We start from the raw sequence: 21,033 nt of genomic DNA, 5'->3' as shown, positions 1-21,033 counted from the left end.
TCCTCTGTCCTTGGGATTTCTTGGGCAAGAATATGGGAATGGGTTGCCATTTTCTTCTCCAGAGGTTCTTCCTGACCCAGGAATTGAACCCAGATCTCTTGCATTGTAGATAGATTCTTTACTGACTGAGCTACTAGGGAATCCCTCATATCTGTAGAAGGGGGATTGTTTATTAACAACCTCAGGTATGCAGATGACACCACTCTAATGGCAGAAGAGGAATAAAGAACCTCTTGATAAGGGTGAAAGAGGGGAGTGAAAAAGCTGGCTAGAAACTCAACTTTAAAAAAAAAACAAGATCATATCATCCAGTCCCATCACTTCATGGCAAATAAAAGCGGAAAAAGTGGAAGCAGTGACAGATTTTATTTTCTTGGGCTCCAAAATCAATGTGGACAGTGACTGCAGCCACGAAATTAAAAGGCACTTGCTCCTTGGAAGGAAAACTATGACAAATCTAGACAGCATATTTAAAAAGCAGAGATATTACTTTGTGAACAAAGGTCTATATACTCTAAGCTTTGATTTTTCCAGTAGTCATGTACGGATAAGAGAGTTGGATCATAAAGACAGCTGAGCATGGAAGAACTGATGCTTTTGAATTATGGTACTGGACAGAACTCTTGAGAGTCCCTTGGACAGCAAGGAGATCAAACCAGTCAATCCCAAAGGAAATTAACCCTGAATACTCACTGGAAGGACTGATACTAAAGCTGAGGCTCCAATACTTTGGTCACCTGATGCAAAGAGCCAACTTGCTGGGAAAGACTCTGATGCTGGGAAAGACTGAAAGTGAAAGGAGAAGGGAGCAGCAAAGGATGAGATGGTTGTATAGCATCAGCGACTCAATGGACATGAATTTGAGCAAACTCTTGGAGATAATAGAGGACAGGGGAGCCTGGTGGGCAGCAGTCCTGGGGGTCACAGAATTGAACACAACTTAGCGACAGGACAACAACAACAACGAGAGTCCCGTGAGTGGTGAACATTTAGTGTCTTGTACTTACTGAGTTTTGCATTAGTACTAACTGTCATTGTTTTAACTATTATGGTCCTGAGGACCATTGTTCTAGAAGTGAAAAAGTCTTGTAAAGTGCTAAAGACAGATTGGAATTTAGCTTTTTTACATTTGTTTGAGATGTGTTGTTGTTGTTTTGCTGCTAAGTCGTGTCTGAGTCTTTGTGACTCCATGGACTGCAGTACACCAGCCTTGCTTGTACTCTGCTATGTCCCGGAGTTTGCTCAAACTTGTGTCCGTTGACTTGAGTTGTAGATGCTATTCAAACATCTCATCCCCGGTTGCCCACTTCTCCTGTTTGACATATATAAGCTTCCCAGGTGGTGCTAGTGGTAAAGAACCCACCTCTCAATGCAGGAGACATAAGAAATGTGGGTTTGATCCCTGGGTTGGGAAGATCTCCTGGAGGAGGTCACGGCAACCCACTCCAGTATTCTTGCTTGGGAAATCTCATGGACAGGGGAGGCTTGTGGGCAACAGTCCACAGGGTCGTAAAGAGTCAGACATGACTGAGTGAGTAACACGTTCACTTTTGTACATATATATAATCATTCTTAAATCAGAAGGAACATCCTAGAGTAAAACCTAAAACCGATATTAAGCCCAAAGTTGACATCATTCAGCCGCCGTATAAGCAGTTCTACTGAGAGACAGCTCACTGTCTTGGAAGAAAACATATTAACTTTAAAGAGTTCTAACTGTTCCAAACTTCATCTAACACTAGGTTGAAACTGGGCCACTATATTACCACCCATCCTAATTCTTGCCTTTGATGACCCCAAATGATGCAGACTATTTTTTAATTAAATTGCATGATTTTTTGAAATTAGCTTAATGTCAGGAAGCATTTAACAAGAGGCTTCCTGTGTGCTGTTCTGGATCTGTCAGGAACCCTCTGGCCCTTATTGATTCCTGAATATTCAGGAATTAAGAGGAGAGGCACGATAAGTACCCTCTTCCTTCTTTTTTTTTTTTTTTTTAATTTTTATTATTATTATTTTTTTTTTTTCCAGTGGGTTTTGTCATACATTGATATGAATCAGCCATGGATTTACACGTATTCCCCATCTCGATCCCCCCTCCCACCTCCCTCTCCACCCGATTCCCCTGGGTCCTCCCAGTGTACCAGGCCCGAGCACTTGTCTCATGCATCCCACCTGGGCTGGTGATCTGTTTCACCATAGATAGTATACATGCTGTTCTTTTGAAATATCCCACCCTCACATTCTCCCACATAGTTCAAAAGTCTGTTCTGTATTTCTGTGTCTCTTTTTCTGTTCTGCATATAGGGTTATCGTTATCACCTTTCTAAATTCCATATACATGTGTCAGTATGCTGTAATGTTCTTTATCTTTCTGGCTTACTTCACTCTGTATAATGGGCTCCAGCTTCATCCATCTCATTAGGACTGGTTCAAATGAATTCTTTTTAATGGCTGAGTAATATTCCATGGTGTATATGTACCACAGCTTCCTTATCCATTCATCTGCTGATAGTACCCTCTTCCTTCTTATGAAAATGTGATTGTCTGCAACTCTCTCTTTGATAGGGATCATCTTATGTTTTGTAAGTCTGGAATTTTAATCTTTATCTTTGCTGATAATAACCACCTTGTAAGACAGTATATATGCCCACGCCATGTTGATTAAAACACCTTTGCTCCATCAGAGCTTTGGTCCCCGTGTCTTTCTTTCTTTCTTTCTATTCTGTCTGTCTTTCTCTCTCTTACTTTCTTATCATCGACTCCGGACCACCAGGTTCCAGTCCATTTAAGGACCAACAGCTTAATATTTAATCCTCATGAAAATATAAGGGGTTCTTAAATGCTTTGAATATCAGTTACTCGCAGTCAGGACTGATCCTAAGTAAACTTGCAAACTAGTTCTCAGTTACCTCCTATTGTCCCACAATATACTACAGGGCACTCCGCACAGTTGGTATCATTTTCCTCTAAAACAGGTCTTCCCTTCCTCCCAGATTCATACCCCAACCCCCAGTTAACCTCTAATTAGCTTTTCCCTCAGTTTTGCTTAGTGTTTGTCACAGAGATATGAGTTCTGATAAACTAATTCACATTAGGATGTGAATAGCCTCAGACAACTTTCTTCGGATCTTTTTAAAAGGCTGTGCTTTTGGAAAGCAAAGTACTCTTGCTTGCCACTAGTAAATTTTAGGCTTTGGGGCATACAGACTAAAAGGAATATTTAAAGGCCAGTGGCTTCCCAGGTATGCCCAAAGCATACTAGTAAGGCATACAACAAAGGCCTAATTATTAGAGGCTCAACTCTATTAAGACCCAGACTCAGAAGGACAGTTGTGAGAGGGGAGGGAGGATAAGGTTAGATGACCACCCAGATGAAAGAACACAGCTCAATGAGAATCTTCTTTGGCCATGGTCTACTATCAAACTGACAAGTGAGAAGGAAGACGGCTGTTCACCAAGGGCAAATAACAACAACAAAAACACATTCACCTCCCCCACCCCCTGCATTAACTGTAAAGCTTTAGTTGAGAAACTAAGCAGTGAAAGATAGTGAAAGTTGCTCAGTCGTGTCCGACTCTTTGCGACCCCATGAAATTCTTCAGGCCAGCATACTGGCCAACCCAGGGATTGAACCCAGGTCTCCCACATTGCAGACAGATTCTTTACCAGCTGAGCCACAAGGCAAGTCCAAAGGAGTTAAAAATATCCTGGGATGGGGGGAGGGGGAACTGGCAGGCAGGTGATATCAATTCTTTCAGCTGAGAGTTATAGAATGTTTTTTTTACTCTGTTTTCTCCTGAAAGCTTAATACAGATTTCTGTATGAAAATTTCAAAGATAGGGAAGCAATTTCTTTTTTACTGAGTTACTAAAAGGAGACACCTGGAAAGAGTCTGAAAAGATGTGTCCTTCTCATGACTGTCAGCAAAAGGAACTCTTCCTCGGTCAACAACCATATTTCATTTATCATACTTCAACTATCACTTGACCTTTAGGTTACCTTGATTTTGACTTTATTATGTTGATCATTTTTCAGCCTTTTTTTGTCTTAAAATTGGACTTTCTCATTTTGAGGAGTTGTCTATTGAAAGATCCTGTGGGGTTCTTGTAAATATTTGCCCAGAAAATCAGAATCAAGAAATCATCACTAACTCACTTTTCTGAGAGATTTATGGAGGTCTGTGAATGAACTTCTGGAATTCATATCAGAAGAAATGATGAAAAAAATTGAAAAAAAAATAGACCCAAGAAATGTTAACATCTGGCATATGATACCTGCAATGTTAGGTGCTAGCTATGAGGAAGAGAGAATAAATGTTAAATATAGTCCTTACTGGCAGCCCATTTTACATAGTATCCATTTGCTGAGTCATAGCATAAACTTCTGTAGCCTAAAACTATATGGCATGGGTTTCTGGACACATGGAAAACTGAAAACATATTGTAAGAGGCACATATGTTTCTGTGAAAATGCTGAAAGTTTTAAAGTTTTATCTTTAAGTGAAAAAAAAAAAATCACACATGACCTAGATCACTACCCTGTGTAGGGCCCAAATTGTCTGTGTACTGCAGATGTTTTTAGTGCAAAGCTAACACAATTTATGTTGTTGTTTAGTTGCTCAGTTGTATCTGACTCTTTTGTGATCCCATGGACTATAGCCCTCCAGGCTCCTCTGTTGAGGGGATTTCCCAGGCAAGAATACTAGAGTGAGCTGCCATTTCATTCTCCAGGGGATCTTCCCAACCCAGGGACTGAACTTTAGTCTCCTGCATTGCAGGCAGACTCTTTACCAATGAGCCACCAACGGAAGCCCCACAACAACTTATAGCTGACTTTAAAAATGGCAGAGGTAGACTTAATAGCTAAGTAAAGACACATTATGGCATTTCCTGAAGAAGCTGCTTGATAGTAGTCAGTACCACATTTACATGAGAATTAACACTTTGCTTTAATGAAACACCATTGTCACAATAAATATTGATCATTGGAAATGAATTAGATTTGTCACTGATTTAAAAATATTTCATTTTTAAATATTTTCTTTTATGAATTTATGAAAGCTGTAAGCATAAGGACTTATTTATATGTTCTGCAAGTTACTCAGTCTTATCCAGCTTTTTGTGACATACCAATGTAGATGTTGTGTGTGCTCAGTTGCTCAGTCATGTCTGACTCTCTGTGACCCCATAGACTGCAGCCTGCCAGGCTCCTCCATCCATGAGGACTCTCCAGGCAAGAATACTGGAGTGGGTTGCATGCCCTCCTCCAGGGGATCTTCCCAACCCAGGGTTTGAACCCAGGTCTCCCGCATTGCAGGCAGATTCTTTACCATCTGAGACACCAGGGAAGCCTACAAATGTATATAAATATACATACATATATTAGTACATAGATATTTGTATATTTTTAAATTTACGTATTTGAAAAATATTAGTGAAGAGTGTAACCATCTGAGGCCACCTATTAGAAAGGCTAAACTGTGCTTTCCACATGGCATTCAAGGCTGTAGTAGAAGATCCGTGTGCTTCTTCAAAGCCTGGGTGTCTATGATTGAAAGTGCTAAGCTGTGCTGTAAAAGGTCAGAGAAGGGAACTCTCAGTGTGGGCTGGGTTTCTAATGAAACAAGGTGTGTAGGAAACTGGTTGAATTTAAAGCTAAATGGCTGGATTTAGAAATCTGAAGAGGGGAGAGTGTATGATCTTGGATGTGAACAGAGACTTGGAGTGTAAGTAGAACAGCGTGGTTGGAGAGGAGGCCTCATCTCTAGGAACAGGTTTTGGGCAGTTGAAGTTTGAACTCAAGGCCAGGGACAGAGCAGTGGGATGGATGAGTCCTGAAGGTTTTGAAAAGGAAAGCAACTAGAGCAAGCAGGAGTTGAGGACTCTGGTCAAGTGGCAGAGAAGATGCATTAGACACAACATAAATCAAATCCCTTACCATTATACAATGGAAGTGACAATAGATTCAAGGGATTAGATCTCATAGACAGAGTGCCTGAAGAACAACAGAGGGAGGTTCATGACATTGTACAGGAGGCAATGATCAAGATCATCCCTAAGAAAAAGAAACGCAAAAAGGCAAAATGGTTGTTTGAGGAGGACTTACAAAGAGTTTAGTAGAGAAGCTAAAGGCAAAGGAGAAGGAAAGATATACCCATTTGAATGCAGAGTTCCAGAGAATAGCAAGGGGAGTTAAGAAAGTCTTCCTCAGTGATCAGTGCAAAGAAATAGAGGAAAATAAAAGGATGGGAAAGACTAGAGATCTCTTCAAGAAAATTAGAGATACCAAGGGAATATTTCATGCAAAGATGGGTACAATAAAGGACAGAAATGGTATGAACCTAACAGAAACAGAAGATATTAAGAAGGGGTGGCAAGAATACACAAAACTATAACAAAAAGATCTTCATGACCCAGATAACCACAATGGTGTTGTCAAACTCACCTAGAGCCAGACATCGTGGAGTGCAAAGTCAAGGGGCCCTAGGAAGCATCACTATGAACAAAGCTGTGGAGGTGATAGAATTCCAGTTGAGCTATTTCAAATCCTAAAAGATGATGCTGTGAAAGTGCCACACTCAATATGCCAGCAAATTTGGAAAAGTCAGCAGTGGCCACAGGACTGGAAAAGGTCAGTTTTCATTCAAATCCTAAAGAAGGGCAATGCTTAAACTAGCACCCAGTTTGCATAGTTTTGCCTTCATCTCACATGCTAGCAAAGTTATGCTCAAAATTTCCAAGCCAGGCTTCAACAGTACGTGAACCATGAAACTCCGGATTTCTAGTTGGAATTAGAAAAGGCAGAGGAACCAGAGATTAAATTGCCAACATCCACTGGATCATTGAAAAAGCAAGAGAATACCAGAAAAATATCTACTTCTGCTTCATTGGTAATGCTAAAATCTCTGACTGTGTAGATCACAGAAAACTGTGGAAAATTCTTCAAGAGATGGGAATACCAGACCACCTTACCTGCCTCCTAACAAACCTGTATGCAGGTAAAGATGCAACAGTTAGGACTGGACATGGAAAAACAGACTGGTTCCAAATCGGGAAAGGAGTATGTCAAGGCTGCATATTGTCACCCTGCTTATTTAACTTGTATGCAGAGTACGTCATGGGAAATAGTGGGCTGGATGAAGCACAAGCTGGAATCAAGATTGCCGGGAGAAATATCAATGCCCTCAGATACACAGATGACACTTTATGGCAGAAAGCGAAGAAGAACTTAAGAACCTCTTGATGAAAATTAAAGAGGAGAGTGAAAAATTTGCCTTAAAACTAAACATTCAGAAAACAAAGATCATGGCATCTGGTCCCATTAATTCATGGCAAATAGATGGGGAAACAATGGAAACACTGAGAGATTTTTTTTGGGTCAGCAGGGCCTCCAAAATCACTGCAGATGGTGACTGCAGCCATGAAATTAAAACACTTGCTGCTTGGAGGAAAAGCTATGACCAACTTAGATGGTATATTAAAAAGCAGAGACATTACTTTGCCAACAAAGATCCATATAGTCGAAGCTTTGGTTTTTCCAGTAGTCACGTATGGATGTGAGAGTGGACTATAAAGAAAGCTGAACGCCGAAGACATTACTTTGCTAACAAAGCTCCCTCTCTCTAGTCAAAGTTACAGTTATAAAGAAAGCTGAGCAGCAAAGAATTGATGCTTTTGAACTGTGGTGTTGGAGAAAACTTTAAAGAGTTCCTTGGACTGCAAGGAGATCAATCCAGTCCATCCTAAAGGAAATCGGTCCTGAGTATTCATTGGATGGACTGATGTTGAAACTGAAACTCCAATACTTTGGCCACCTGATGTGAAGAACTGACTCCTTGGAAAAAGACCGTGATGCTGGGAAAGATTGAAGGCAGGAGGAGAAAGGGATGAGAGAATGAGATGGTTGGATGTCATCAACGACTAGATGGACATGAGTTTGAGCAAGCTCCAGGAGGTGATGATGGACAGGGAAGGCTGGCAGGCTGCAGTCCATGGGGTCGTAAAGGGTCGGGCATGACTGAGGAACTGAATTGAAGTCAGACAGCACAGTCCCTTTGGGCGAGCCTGAGCACAGGAACCAGGGAGTGGCATCCTGTTCATTTTTTTTCCATAACACAGATTAGGATTCTCTTTTGTTGTTCAGTCATTGTTATTTCCGACTATGCGACTCCATAGACTGCAGCATGCCAGCCTCCCCTGTCATCCACTGTCTCCTGGAGTTTGCTCAAACTCATGTCCATTGAGGAGATGGCAATGGCAACCCACTCCAATATTCTTGCCTGGAGAATCCCATGGACAGAGGAGCCTGGTGGGCTGCTGTCCATGGGGTCGCACAGGGTTGGACACGACTGAAGCGACTTAGTATGCATGCATGCATTGGAGAAGGAAATGGCAACCCACTGCAGTATTCTTGCTTGGAGAATCCCAGGGATGGAGGAGCCTGGTGGGCTGCCGTCTGTGGGGTCGGACTGAGTTTGATATGATTGAAGCGACTTAGCAGCAGCAGCAGCAGCGTGTCCATTGAGTCAGGGATGCTATTGAATCATCTCATCCTCTGTTGTTCCCTTCTTCTCCTGCCTTCAATCTTTCCCAGCATCAGAGTCTTTTCAAATAAGTCTGCTCTTTGCATAAGGGAGCCAAAGTATTGAAGCTTCAGTTTCATTCCTTCTAATAAATATTCAGGGTTAATTTTCTATAGGGTTGACTGGTTGATAGTCAAGGGACTCTCAAGAGTCTTTCCAACACCACAGTTCTCCAGTGCAGCCTTCTTTATGGTCCAACACTTGTTTCTCTCCAACTAGAAAGGGGTTCCATGAGGGTAGGGACATTATTTACATAGTCTCACTGCTACATTCCCAGGACTCCAGGCATGGTATTTGCACAGTAACACTTGTTGGGTGAGTAAATAAAATATATATAAATTTATACAGATGAAAGATAAATTGGTAAGAAATTTCAAAGAAGGAGTTTATTTTTAAAGTACTCGAAAAAACATGAAATGTTAGTCTAATCATTTAAACAGAGTAAAATGTAGTAATTTAAAAAGTTACCTGAAAAGTCCAGTCCCTGTCTGATTGCGTCAATAGTTTAAATATTCAGAGTTTGAGACACCTGTCCCTACTGCTGCTGAGAGGAGTTTGCATGGATTTCTGTCTTCCTATCTGGCTAAATTCTCCTTTATGTGAAATGCTATGATCAAGGCGATGAGACTGTCTCTTAATATATTAAATGGGAATATAAAGGAATTTAGAAAATCCTTTATTTCTTGGCAAGGCCTGTTTTTAAGCGTGTGAAAGCACATTGTTGGAGATTGGGAAAGCCTACTTTTTCAGAGAGAAAGTGAATTTTATTAACCTTTTCTTACTATTTGCATTCTTATTCAGAGTGTCTCAGTCTTCCCCTCCTCCCCACTTCCCACCCATGAACAGATGCTTTGGGATAACTTAGGAGAAAGTCCTACACAGAGACACAAAGGACCAAAGCACATTAAGCTATTTCAAAAAATTTTACATTTACTACACATTCATACTATCAGAACTTGAGGGGCAGAATAAACTCTTTATTCGTGCATGAGAGACTATTCAAGAAATTGAATAATAATTTCATAGCAGTTATTTTGGATTTGAGGAATTTTAAAATTTCTTCTTCCCTTTAAAAATGGTAGAATATTAAAAGTGGAGGGAATCTTAGACTTCCAGACTGTCCTCTCCAGCTCCCCATTTTACAGGTGAGGAAATGAAGACCTTAAGGTGGTTGGTGTGGCCTGCAGAAATCAGCCAGTTACTAGAAACTTAAGTTCCGTCTTCCAACTCTTTTTTCCAGTAATAATTAGTTTTCCACTGTGACATTTAATTTCTACTTTTAACTAGTTGATGTTAACAGAGCCACTGGCCACCTATCGTCACCAGATCTTTATCAAGCTGTTGTTGCTATTGTTTAGTTTCTGTCATTCTGATTCTTGCAACTTCATTGACTGCAGCGCCTCTGCAGGCTCCTCTGTCCTCCACTAGCTCCCAAAGTTTGCTCAAATTCATGTTCATTGAGTCAGTGATGCTATCTAACCATCTCATTCTCTGCTGCCCCCTGTAGTTCAGTATTTAATATCCACCTAGGATATTTACTCGGAGAAGGCAATGGCACCCCACTCCAGTACTCTTGCCGGGAAAATCCCATGGACGGAGGAGCCTGGTAGGCTGCAGTCCATGGGGTCGTGAAGAGTTGGACACAACTGAGCAACTTCACTTTCACTTTTCACTTTCATGCATTGGAGAAGGAAATGGCAACCCACTCCAGTGTTCTTGCCTGGAGAATCCCAGGGATGGAGGAGCCTGGTGGGCTGCCGTCTATGGGGTCGCACAGAGTCGGACACGACTGAAGTGACTTAGCAGCAGCAGCAGGTTATTTACTAAATGCTAGATGTTGGGACTGTTTGGACTGGGTGCTGAGAGATGGCTGGGGAGGGGCGAGTGCGATGCTGAGCGCGTACAGAGGACCCAGGCCCCAATCTTCCTGGTGCCCAATGAGACTTCTGTTGATGAATCCCTAGCGCCACCCAAGTTTATGTGACTAAGAAGAAATCTGTGCTCATAGTCTGTATTCTGAAGTCTTTGAAAATCCACCTTAGTGCAAGTGAAAGGAAAGCAGCTGAAGGCATCATGAAGAGGCACTCAGTATATTTTCAGGGCGAGGATAACAGTGCTAAATTCTTATTGCAAATGTGGTTCACCTCAGCTGTGTCAGAGTAAATTATCACTTGCTATCGCTCCCTTTTGAAATCTGGATTCCTAGTTCTTTTTCCACCTGGAAACAACTTGTCTGTATTTTAAACTCTAAAAGTCAAATCTTTGAAATAAAGGTCCAATTTTTATAAAATCCACCGATTTTGCATACCTGCAAAAGACTCAAGTTTCAGTAATTTTCTTGGGAGTTGACAAAAGTGTCAGTCACTTCACAAGACCATCAGACTGACAATCTCTTTGGCATTCAGAAGAGTATGATTGATCTGGCTTTGTTCTTTGAAAGGATACTACAGGCTACTTCCTCCGTACCTTAAGGAGGCTTGGGCCAGAGGAAATTTAGCTCTATCCTCTTAAGAAATAACATTCTAAATGGTATCATACCAAGTGATTTAAATAAAACATCTCCCATCATTAGTCAGTCTTATAGGCTTATACCAGGCTTTCTCAATTCAGCACCACTGACAATTCGGGCTGAAAAGTTCTTTCTTGTAGGGCGGTCCTGTGGTTTGTAGGATGTTATCAGCATCAGTGCCTTCCACTCCCTACAGGCTAGCAGCATCCCCCCTTCCAAATGGGACAGTCACAAATATCTGCAGACATGGCCACGTCCCCTGGGAGTTAAAATCACTCCTGTTGAGGATTGTTGTTGTCGTTCAGTCGCCAAGTTGTGTCCAACTCTTTGTGACCCCATGGACTGCAGCACTCCAGGCTCCCCTGTCCTTCACCATCTCCCAGATATTGCTCAAATTCATATTCACTGAGTCAGTAATGCTACCTAACCATGTTATCCTCTGCCACCCCCTTCTCCCATTGCTTTCTGTCTTTTCAAGCATTACGGTCTTTTCTAATGAGTCAACTCTTCTAATCAGGTGGCCAAAGTACTGGAGCTTCAGCTTCAGTAACAGTGCTGTTGAGGACTACTGTTCTGTAAGATGCCTAAAAACCAGGCTGAGCCTCCAAGTTGATGGGGAATTGCATAAGAAAGTTAAGGGCAACACTGATCTCTTTAAGCCACAAAATAGCTGACTTAATAGCAAAGTTATTAAGTTCGCTGAACCTCCATTTCTTCATCTGTAAGTGATGATAAAAATGAAATGGTATAATGCTAGTTATGGCAGCTTTGGGCTTCCCTGGTGGCTCAGATGGTAAAGAATCTGCCTGCAATGCAGGAGACATGCGTTCAATCCCTCGGTTGGAAAGATCCCTTGGAAAAGGGAAGGGCTACCCACTCCAGTATTCTTGCGTGGAGAATCTCACAGACAGAGGAGCCTCGCAGATGTCTATAGGATCACAAAGAGTCGGACACAACTGAGCAACTAACACATTCACTTTTCATGTTCAGTTCAGTCGTTTAGTCACGTCTTCTAAACACAACTTCTAACTTCCTATTTTAAGTAGAAAAAGCTATTATCCCCTTTCACTTTCCACTACTGCCCAAAAATATCTAAACAAGATTGTAATTATTGACAACCAAAGCTATATTGTGCAGACAGGCAGCATGATGACAAAATTCTAGCATTCACAGAAGATCCTAAGCATTCAGGGTTCTCTAGTTCAGTTCAGTTCAGTCACTCAGTCCTGTCTGACTCTTTGCAACCCCATGGATTGCAGCAGGCCAGGTCTCCCTGTCCATCACCAACTCCCAGAGCTTCTTTCAAATCATGTCCATTAAGTCAGTGATGCCATCCAATCATCTCATCCTCTGTTGTCCCCTTCTCCTCCCGCCCTCAATCTTTCCCAGCATCAGGGAGTCAGTTCTTTGCATCAGGTGGCCAAAGTATTGGAGTTTCAGCTTCAGCACTAGTCCTTCCAATGAATATTCAGGACTGCTTTATTTTAGGCTGGACTGATTCGATCTCCTTGCTGTCCAACGGACTCTCAAGAGTCTTCTCCAGCACCACAGTTCAAAAGCATCAATTCTTTGGCGCTCCACTTTCTTTATAGTCCAATGCTCACATCCATACATGACTACAGGAAAAACCACAGCCTTGACTAGATGGATCTTTTTTGGCAAAGTAATGTCTCTGCTTTTTTAATATGCTGTCTAGCTCGGTCATAACTTTTCTTCCAAGGAGTAAGCATCTTTTAATTTCATGGCTGCGGTCACCACCTGCAGTAATTTTGGAGCCCCCCAAAATAAAGTCTGTCACTATTTCCACTGTGTCCCCATCTATTTGCCATGAAGTACTGGGACCAGATGGCATGATCTTAGTTTTCTGAATGTTGAGCTTTAAGCCAACTTTTTCACTCTCCTCTTTCACTTTCATCAAGAGGCTTTTTAGCTTTCATGGTACTTTTGGTTAAATTAGTATTAATAATTAATACTAATTTTGTAATTGTATCTATAGTAAATATAAACTATTACCACTAGTGATTATGACTGTGACTATAGTCAGACACTTTATTAGCCATTCAGTGGTGCTTGCTCTGCCTGCTTATCACTGACAGAATAGGGTAAAGGATAAGTGACTTTTAAAAAAGTGATAATTAAAAAAAAAATAAAAAAATGATAATTTCATATATTCCTTTAAACATGAAGATTAACCGTGTGAACTTCTTTTTGATTTGTCAGCAGACTTTAAAATCTTTAATTCAATTCAATAATTTTTAACTATGTCTTATGTCTGTATCACTAAAAACGTGTACAGTGGGTATGTGTCTGTTCTGCTTATTCTTATTTCTCATTTTCACAAAGTTTAAAGAAGTCAGTTCTGTGAAGAATTTACTCCAAAGGCTTTGATTACAAAGGGAGGGCACATATGTAGAAATAATCAGATTATTAATTGTTTTCATGACATTTGGTACCTTTCAGAATTTTAGGCATGGGGCTATTTAACACTGTTGTTTTTGAGCTTAGAATGAGAGTGAAAGTCATTCAGTACAATAACTGCCCACACCCCTCCCTTAAGATCAAACTAAGACAAAATAACAGATAGTGACTGGAGCCATGAAATTAAAAGACACTTGCTCCTTGGAAGAAAAGTTATGACAAACCTAGACAGTGTATTAAAGAGCAGAGATATCACTGTTGACAAATACCATTATAGTCAAAGCTATGGTTTTTCTAGTAGTCATGAAACGGATGTGAGAGTTGGACCACAAAGACTGTTTTCAAATTGTGGTGCTGGAGAAGGCTCTTGAGAGTCCCTTGGATAGCAAGGAGATCAAACTAGTCAATCCTAAAGAAATCAACCCTGAATATTCATTGGAAAGACTGAAGCTGAATCCCCAATAATTTGGCTACCTGATGTGAAGAGCCAACTCTTTGGAAAACACGCTGATGCTGGGAAAGATGGAGGACAGGAAGAGAAGGGGGCAACAGAAGATGAGATGGTTGGATGGCATCACTGACTATGGATATAGGTTTGAGCAAACTCCTGGAGAAACAAGGACAGAGAAACCTGGCATGCTGCAGTCCATGGGCTTGCAAAGAGCTGGATATGACTTAGCAACTGAACAGCAACAAGACAAAACAACATTCCCAAACAAACTGGATTATAGTTATGGTTTTGTCATCATTATCTATATGATCTGGGATGTACCATTTAAAGTCTTTCAGCCTAAGTATCCACATGAGTAAAATAAGAGTGACACCTTCTTGTTTCCTAAAATTTTTATGAGAAGCAAATTTGAATTTGAGAAACTGCTTTAGGAATCCTAGTACTTTGTACAAAAATAGAGTAATATTATTGTCATCACTACCCCCATCATCATTAATTATACACCGAACATTCTGAATAACATTTGGGACCTTGCTTGCATAAGTATGTTAACCCTAATAGGCAGGGAGACAGCTAAACTCTTATCAGATAGGGGCCTTTTCACCCCCAGGTGAGTCCTATATTTCTTACGGATTGAAACAATTTTTCTGCGTTCAGCAACATAATGGAAACTTACAGAAATAGAAAAAATTTTATCCTGTGTACATCATTTTGAGCTCTGTTGACAACAGATAAACATGTCTTCTTTGAAACCTCTAATAATAAAATTGTGTTGGCATTAAATTTTTATTTTATGAAATCCTGTAGCCCTAACACAATAATTATACAAATATACTTTGATTCTTTATTAAAACTTGATTCCTTTGATTTCCTGGATCTTGCTTTGTAAGAAGGTGATAACATCACCATAAGAGCTCAATTTAAAGTACCATTATTACCCTGTTCAGGGAATAGGCTGCAATGGGAATAGTTCTCTGAAAAAGCCACAGGGTTCTGCTGTAGCTTCTTGACTACATCCAAGGGGGCAGAGACCTTGGGTCTGGTGTCAACAGCTGAGAATATGTGGTACAGTGCCTGCAATATGGTAACGTGAATGAATGAATGAGTGAACAAACAATGCAGGGAAGGAAGGATCCTGTCTTACTGTGCTAGGGTTCACTTCAAAAACCAAAATGAATCACCAGAGGATTTCTAAATATTAGTCAAATATATTTGCTAATTTTTATTTCCATCCATCAGGAAAGAAAAAGCTGAAGCTTTCACTGAGAATCACATGTATAAAATCTGTCCAAATTTTCCAGTGTTCCTTTTCATGATTTGGTGCTATTAAACTCGAAATCTATAAAATATCAGTAGTATAATGTAGAAGATGCTAATGTATTCACATTTTTCTGTACCATTTGATTCTGAAATGGACATAGTTCTTTTCCATTTTAAGATTAAGATAACTTTCTTACACTTTACTCCACTTCTACCCTAAAAGGCAGTTTCAGAACTGTGACCTGGCTCTGTCTTTCTGCTCATCTAACAGCTCCCAGACAGCTACTGAGTTATATGGTATGTTTTGGACTCATCCAATGTGTCACTGAGCTTCCCAATAGCGCTAGTGGTAAAGAACCCACCTGTCAGTTCATGAGATGTAAGAGATGCCAGTTCCATCCTTGGGTTGGGAAGATTCCCTGGAAGAAGGTACAGCAACCCACGTAAGTATTCTTTCCTGGAGACTCCCATGGACAGAGGAGCCTGGCGGGCTATAGTTCAAAGGGTCTCAAAGAGTCAGACACGACTGAAGTGACTTACCACGCACACGCACACACAATGTGTCATTCAAAAAAGCACAGATGATATCCCTTCTTTTCCCTCCATATGGTTGTTTGGTGGAATCCTAATCTGTTCCGGTTGATATTCTAGCGGATTTGCACATGGGGTTAGCTCTCCAGCTCTCTACCAAGCCCATTCTTGCAGGATTTAAACACCCTGCATCTACCTACTCCCACTCGTGTGCATCAGTCCTAGTTCCTTCACCAGGAATGCAGAATTGTTACTAACAGACAAGGGTCATCTTTCTTTCCTTTATGAGACCAGGAACATGTACGATGCACATAAAGTTGGTGTGTGTGTGTGTGTTTGTGAGCGCACGTATGCACACATGCGTGTGTGTGAAAGAGAATGAGGTGCTGGTACACTGAGGGAAGTCGAATTAGAGACAGGATGAGTCTTTACTGTTCCACATCCTTTCTGGGCCCTTCTCTACCCTCATGTGTCACAATTCACTCTTGCATCCTTCGAGAGCTATCCAAGTGGCCGTAGCACACAGGATGTTATATTACTGGCAACCAAAATGATCTCGACTAATACAGTTTGCCTTAGAGCCATGAGGCCTATAAACAAGGAAGTCCAACTTTATTTTTCTTTTATCCTTTCAACATATCTCCAAGTTCAGATGTCACTGAGGTTTATTACTACTTCAACTATATTGACAGCTTCTGCCTCAAGCACCTGCCTCTCTCTGCAGACATTCCTGGGCTCAAAAGGAGCCAGCTTGGCCACATCAGTCAAGAAGAGTATGAGAGTCAGTGTTCTCTCATTGAGAGAGTCCACCCTGAACCAGTGAGGGACAGAGTCAGTGAATAAATGCCCCAGTGCCCCATGTATCACAAGACTTCTCAGAGACTCTCCAGGGGCTCGAGCCCCACTGATGACCACGGTCACTCACTTCTCTATGTATCTCATTTTTCTCTCTCGTCTCATCATCTCTAGTCCACTTGGGCTTTGCAGGACAATCTCCCAAATAAACCACCTCCAGCCAAGTCCAAAGTTTCAGGAAATGCTTGGGGGAAAACCTAAACTATGACAAGAGCCATTTTCTGTGATGAAAGGGCTTCATAAGGGGGTTGCATTGTTATATGGCTAACACTTGCGATTCACCAATGTTCCTATCTAGTCTCACCTGACACCAAAGAGTAAGTGAGAAGACTCAGGCCATCACAGTAAATTCTGCTACATAATTTGGGCTCTGCTCTAGACCTATAAAGACTCATTGTTGCTGTTCAATCGCTTGGTCGTGTCCAGCTCTTTGCAACCCTACAGACTGTAGCCCGCCAGGCTTCTCTGTCCATGGGATTCTCCAAGCAAGAACACTGGAGTGTGTTGCCATTTCCTTCTCTGGGGGATCTTCTCGACCCAAGGATTGAACCTAAGTCTCCTGCAGTCTCCTGCATTGAAGGCAGATTATTTAGAACTGAGCCACAGGAGAAGTCCTCATAAAGACTCTTAGAACACATTTAAAAAATTCATTGAGAGTTTTCATTATTGGGGGAATTTTATACAGTATATATACATTTCTTTGTGATAAATGTTATACACATGATTATATTTTAGGTAATTGACTTCATACAAATGCAGAGAATACAAAGAAGACTTAAACTGCACTTCCAATTTTGTACCTTTTTACTTTTAAGACCTGAGCATGATCTCTAAAATTTCTGAAGCTTGGATTTCTGAGCTATAAAATGTGAAAAGAAATACCTAGCTTGCATAATTCATGGAACTCAGAAATGTAGTGCTGAATTGGTTCAATAATTGATGGTGCCTAAATGACAAGAAAAAAATTTATGGTATATATTTTAAGAGAATAAATAGAAGTACGTATCAAAAAAGTCCAAAAAGCCCACAGGAGCTTTTTGCAAACGTCTTTATTCTATCTCTTACCACCTTGACATACTGGTGAAAAATATTAATTGCAGGCATGAGATTCTTCCATCTTCACCAGTTAGACTGGTTTCATCTACTTTGCCTGAACTCAAAGAGGTTTTCACTTTCATTTAAAAGGCTAATTGATTTGGTGAGCACACATGGAAATACCTCTCAGAGTGCATTGACCTATATACTCCAGGTTCTAATTCTTACTAATGTTCAAGGCAAAAATGAACATTAGCCTTGAAAATTATGACCTTGTTAAAAACCATTCCTCCAAGCAATGTGCACTAAGTCATTATTAAAGTATTTCAAGTTGATTGTGTGTGTGTGTGTATATATATATATATCACTTGTCACTGATTTAATCCTTGTGAGTGAAGCTTTACCTCAAGCTTGGTATCTATATTCCAGACAGGCTGATTATAGGATATTTTCCCCTGGCTGCTAGAATATTAGTGCTAGAAGGAATCACAGACACTATTTAATTTTTTCCTAACTTCCTAGTTTGCAAGTTGAAAAAAAAGCCCAAATAAATGAAGTTATTTGCCCAAAGTCACACTGTGAACTAGATGAAAAACCATGTTAAGGATGTAGGGACCTCTGTAAAACTTTCCAAAAACAATTTCTAAAGGATTATCTGTGGAACACTGGTCCCTTAAGATTCTATAACCCCCAGTTCTGCAAGAAAAGGTTTCCACTGTAAAATAATTTGGGGAAACAAAGTACATGTTGAAATATGAAAGAATTCTTAAATGGATACAGATAAAGAATATATTTACTGACCTAACTTGGTCACGGGAATTTCTCTTCTTCTCCCCAGGCACAACCTTGTTACATTAGGAAAGTGAAAATGTTAGTCAATTGTGTCCGACTCTTTTAATCCCATGGACTATAGCTCGCCAGGCTCCTCTGTCCATGGAATTCTCCAGGCGAGAATACTGGAGTGGGTTGCCATTCCCTTCTCCAGGGGATCTTCTTGACCCAGGGATGGAATCCAGATCTCCTGCATTGCAGGCAGATTCTTTACCATCTGAGCCATCAGGAAAGCCCATGTTAGGAAGTGCTGACTCATGCGATCAAGACCTTCCTGGATAAAGTTCAAAGACTTAGGTTTAAGGCACCAGACTTTGTATCACCAGCCTCTGCCTACCCACCCAACCGCACCCCTGCCTGTCCTCCACCTTCTCCAGACACACCAGACACCCAAGTTCTCCAGAGTGATAACACCTTACTTCTTCTTTCAGATACACTTTTTAATCCACTTGGGAAATCTTTCAAGGTCTATGTGCATTGGTTTGTATTCTTTCCTCTCTTTTTCTCTGGGTCTTTCTTTTTTTTTTTTTTTATTTTATTTATTTATTTTTTTACAATGTACTGGGATAGAATGAGCCACCTCGGTAGCATCCGAGGCTAATACATTTCTATCACCACAATTACTTTAGCAAACCTGGTTCCCCTCACCTCTGCAACATCATGCAGAGCTAGTGATCGAGTTTGCACTCTCTGGGTCTTTCTATTCTCACACACACACACACACAAATCATCTTCATAGGATAGGGTGTGTTCTCTGTTCCTTTGATCTTGATTCTCAATTTACCTACATATAAGAACATGTTGTATTTAAAAATTATGTTAAAAGTGAATAAGGATGAACTATTCCCTGATATATTCTGTCTCCTGTTTGTTGCTGTTATGTCTGCCAGAAATGCCAGTCAAAGAGACCAGCCAGGATAGCTGCCAGTTCTTGACTGTTCCTTCTTCAGAATCCTACCAACAGAGTAGAAAGGGGTTGAGCATGCTTCTTCAAGGACTATTTAGGGATAGGAAACACATTAGTAGAACAAATTAACAGGCCAGTGAATTAGAATTTTCTGGAAGTTAAAAACAAAATCTTGTAGGAAGCTTACAATTCTCAATGATATTGAATGCTCTTGACGAGTTTTGTGCCACAGTAAGCTGAAGTTACTTTGTCTTAGGAACAGATGGAAAAACTGACATCCAAACAATGCAGGCCCTTTGTTTCATTCTGGATTTCTTCCTCTATGTTAGTTAAATATCAGTGCCCATGTCCTTGCAACTTACAGGCAATCGCCTTCACATGTTACTCACCCAATAGCCAAAGTATGAAGCAGAAGACAGGAAGAAAGAAAGCTGGGAGATGGCCCACACGGGGACGCTGTATCTTCCTTCAGAGGGTGGTGTTTAAAGGGCGAGTGTGGTGAATAAAACCATTTGCCTGAGTGCACTACCTTAAAGTAGGATCTCTGGTTCTACCTCGTTTAATGTTGTACAGGGAGCTAGCTAAATCACACTAAGTTGTTCCTACGGCATCCCTAGACCTTTAGAGTCCTCGATCTGAAACACTATGGACATACATTAACATTCTAGACATACCATCAAATGTCATACTGACAGCCATGTGTTTGAGTTTATGAGAAAACTGAGTTTTCACACTCAGGCTTCCCATATTCCTAACATTTTGTCCCAAAATACAGTCACTGAATTCTGTGAAAGCAGTGAGGAGAGGAAGCAAGAGAGAAGGAAATAAAGAATAAAAAATAAACATATTTCAAACTAAAATACAAAACATGTGCTAAAGTAATACCGAGAAATCTTAAGATATGGAAGAAAATCTCCCTTCAGTGGGAAAAATGTTGACCTAAGGGGTCCTTCTAAAACCTTGATTATTCTTGGATGGTTATTATGCTTTATAATTTCTGCTTATGCTATATGGCAAGAAAATATTCCGTTTCATGAGTTTAACTTTATGTTTGTCATAGGCAGAATAATGCCTCCCCCAAAGTTGTCCCCTCATAATCCCAGGAATTATCATACCTTTCCTGGGATTTGGCAGATGTGATAAAGTTAGGAATCTTGAGGTGAGAGGTTATCCTGAGTTATCTGGATGGCACTAATATAAAAACAAGAGTTCTTACAAGTGAAAGGGAGAGGCAGTCAGTCACTATGAGACTAATAGGATGTAAGGCAGCCTGGGCTGGCCCCTACTGGCTTTGAAGACGGAGGAAGGGGCAGCAAGCCCAGGAGTACAAGGGGCCTCTGGAAGCTGCAAAAATAAGAGAACAGATTCTCTCTCAGAGGCTCTAGGAAAAAAAATGCAGCCTTGTTGACCCCTTGGTTTTCAATCCAACAGGATCTATTTCAGACTCCTAACCCACCAAACTATAAAAAAAATGAATCTGTGTTCTTTTAAGCCACTAAGTTTGTGGTAATTTGTTACAGCAGCATCAAAAATATCAAACCCTTCATTTTTTAATTCAATAAGGTCTCCTTTAAGAGAAGCTGAAGATGAAGACTCTGATAATGAGATTAAAGCGCAGCATCGAAGGCTGGAAATGAGGCTGGCCTCCTCTG

The 21,033-nt window shown here is 40.7% G+C and overlaps 1 protein-coding gene and 1 non-coding gene across 2 annotated transcripts in view; both read right to left on the bottom strand.

Annotated features, from left to right (window-relative positions):
• The window catches only part of CNTNAP2 (contactin associated protein 2), a 2,213,955-nt gene that overhangs the window by 810,802 nt on the left and 1,382,120 nt on the right, over positions 1–21,033 (bottom strand). The gene's annotated exons all lie outside the window — the stretch shown is intronic.
• On the bottom strand, positions 19,029–19,161 carry LOC133073180 (small nucleolar RNA SNORA66). Its single transcript, XR_009696887.1, has one exon. It is a non-coding gene; the product is annotated as a small nucleolar RNA SNORA66 (small nucleolar RNA).

Source organism: Dama dama, chromosome 18 (assembly GCF_033118175.1).
Source record: "Dama dama isolate Ldn47 chromosome 18, ASM3311817v1, whole genome shotgun sequence".
NCBI lineage: Eukaryota > Metazoa > Chordata > Mammalia > Artiodactyla > Cervidae > Dama > Dama dama.
The sequence above is the reverse complement of the archived record's forward strand: the minus strand, read 5'-3'. Positions and strand labels throughout refer to the sequence as shown.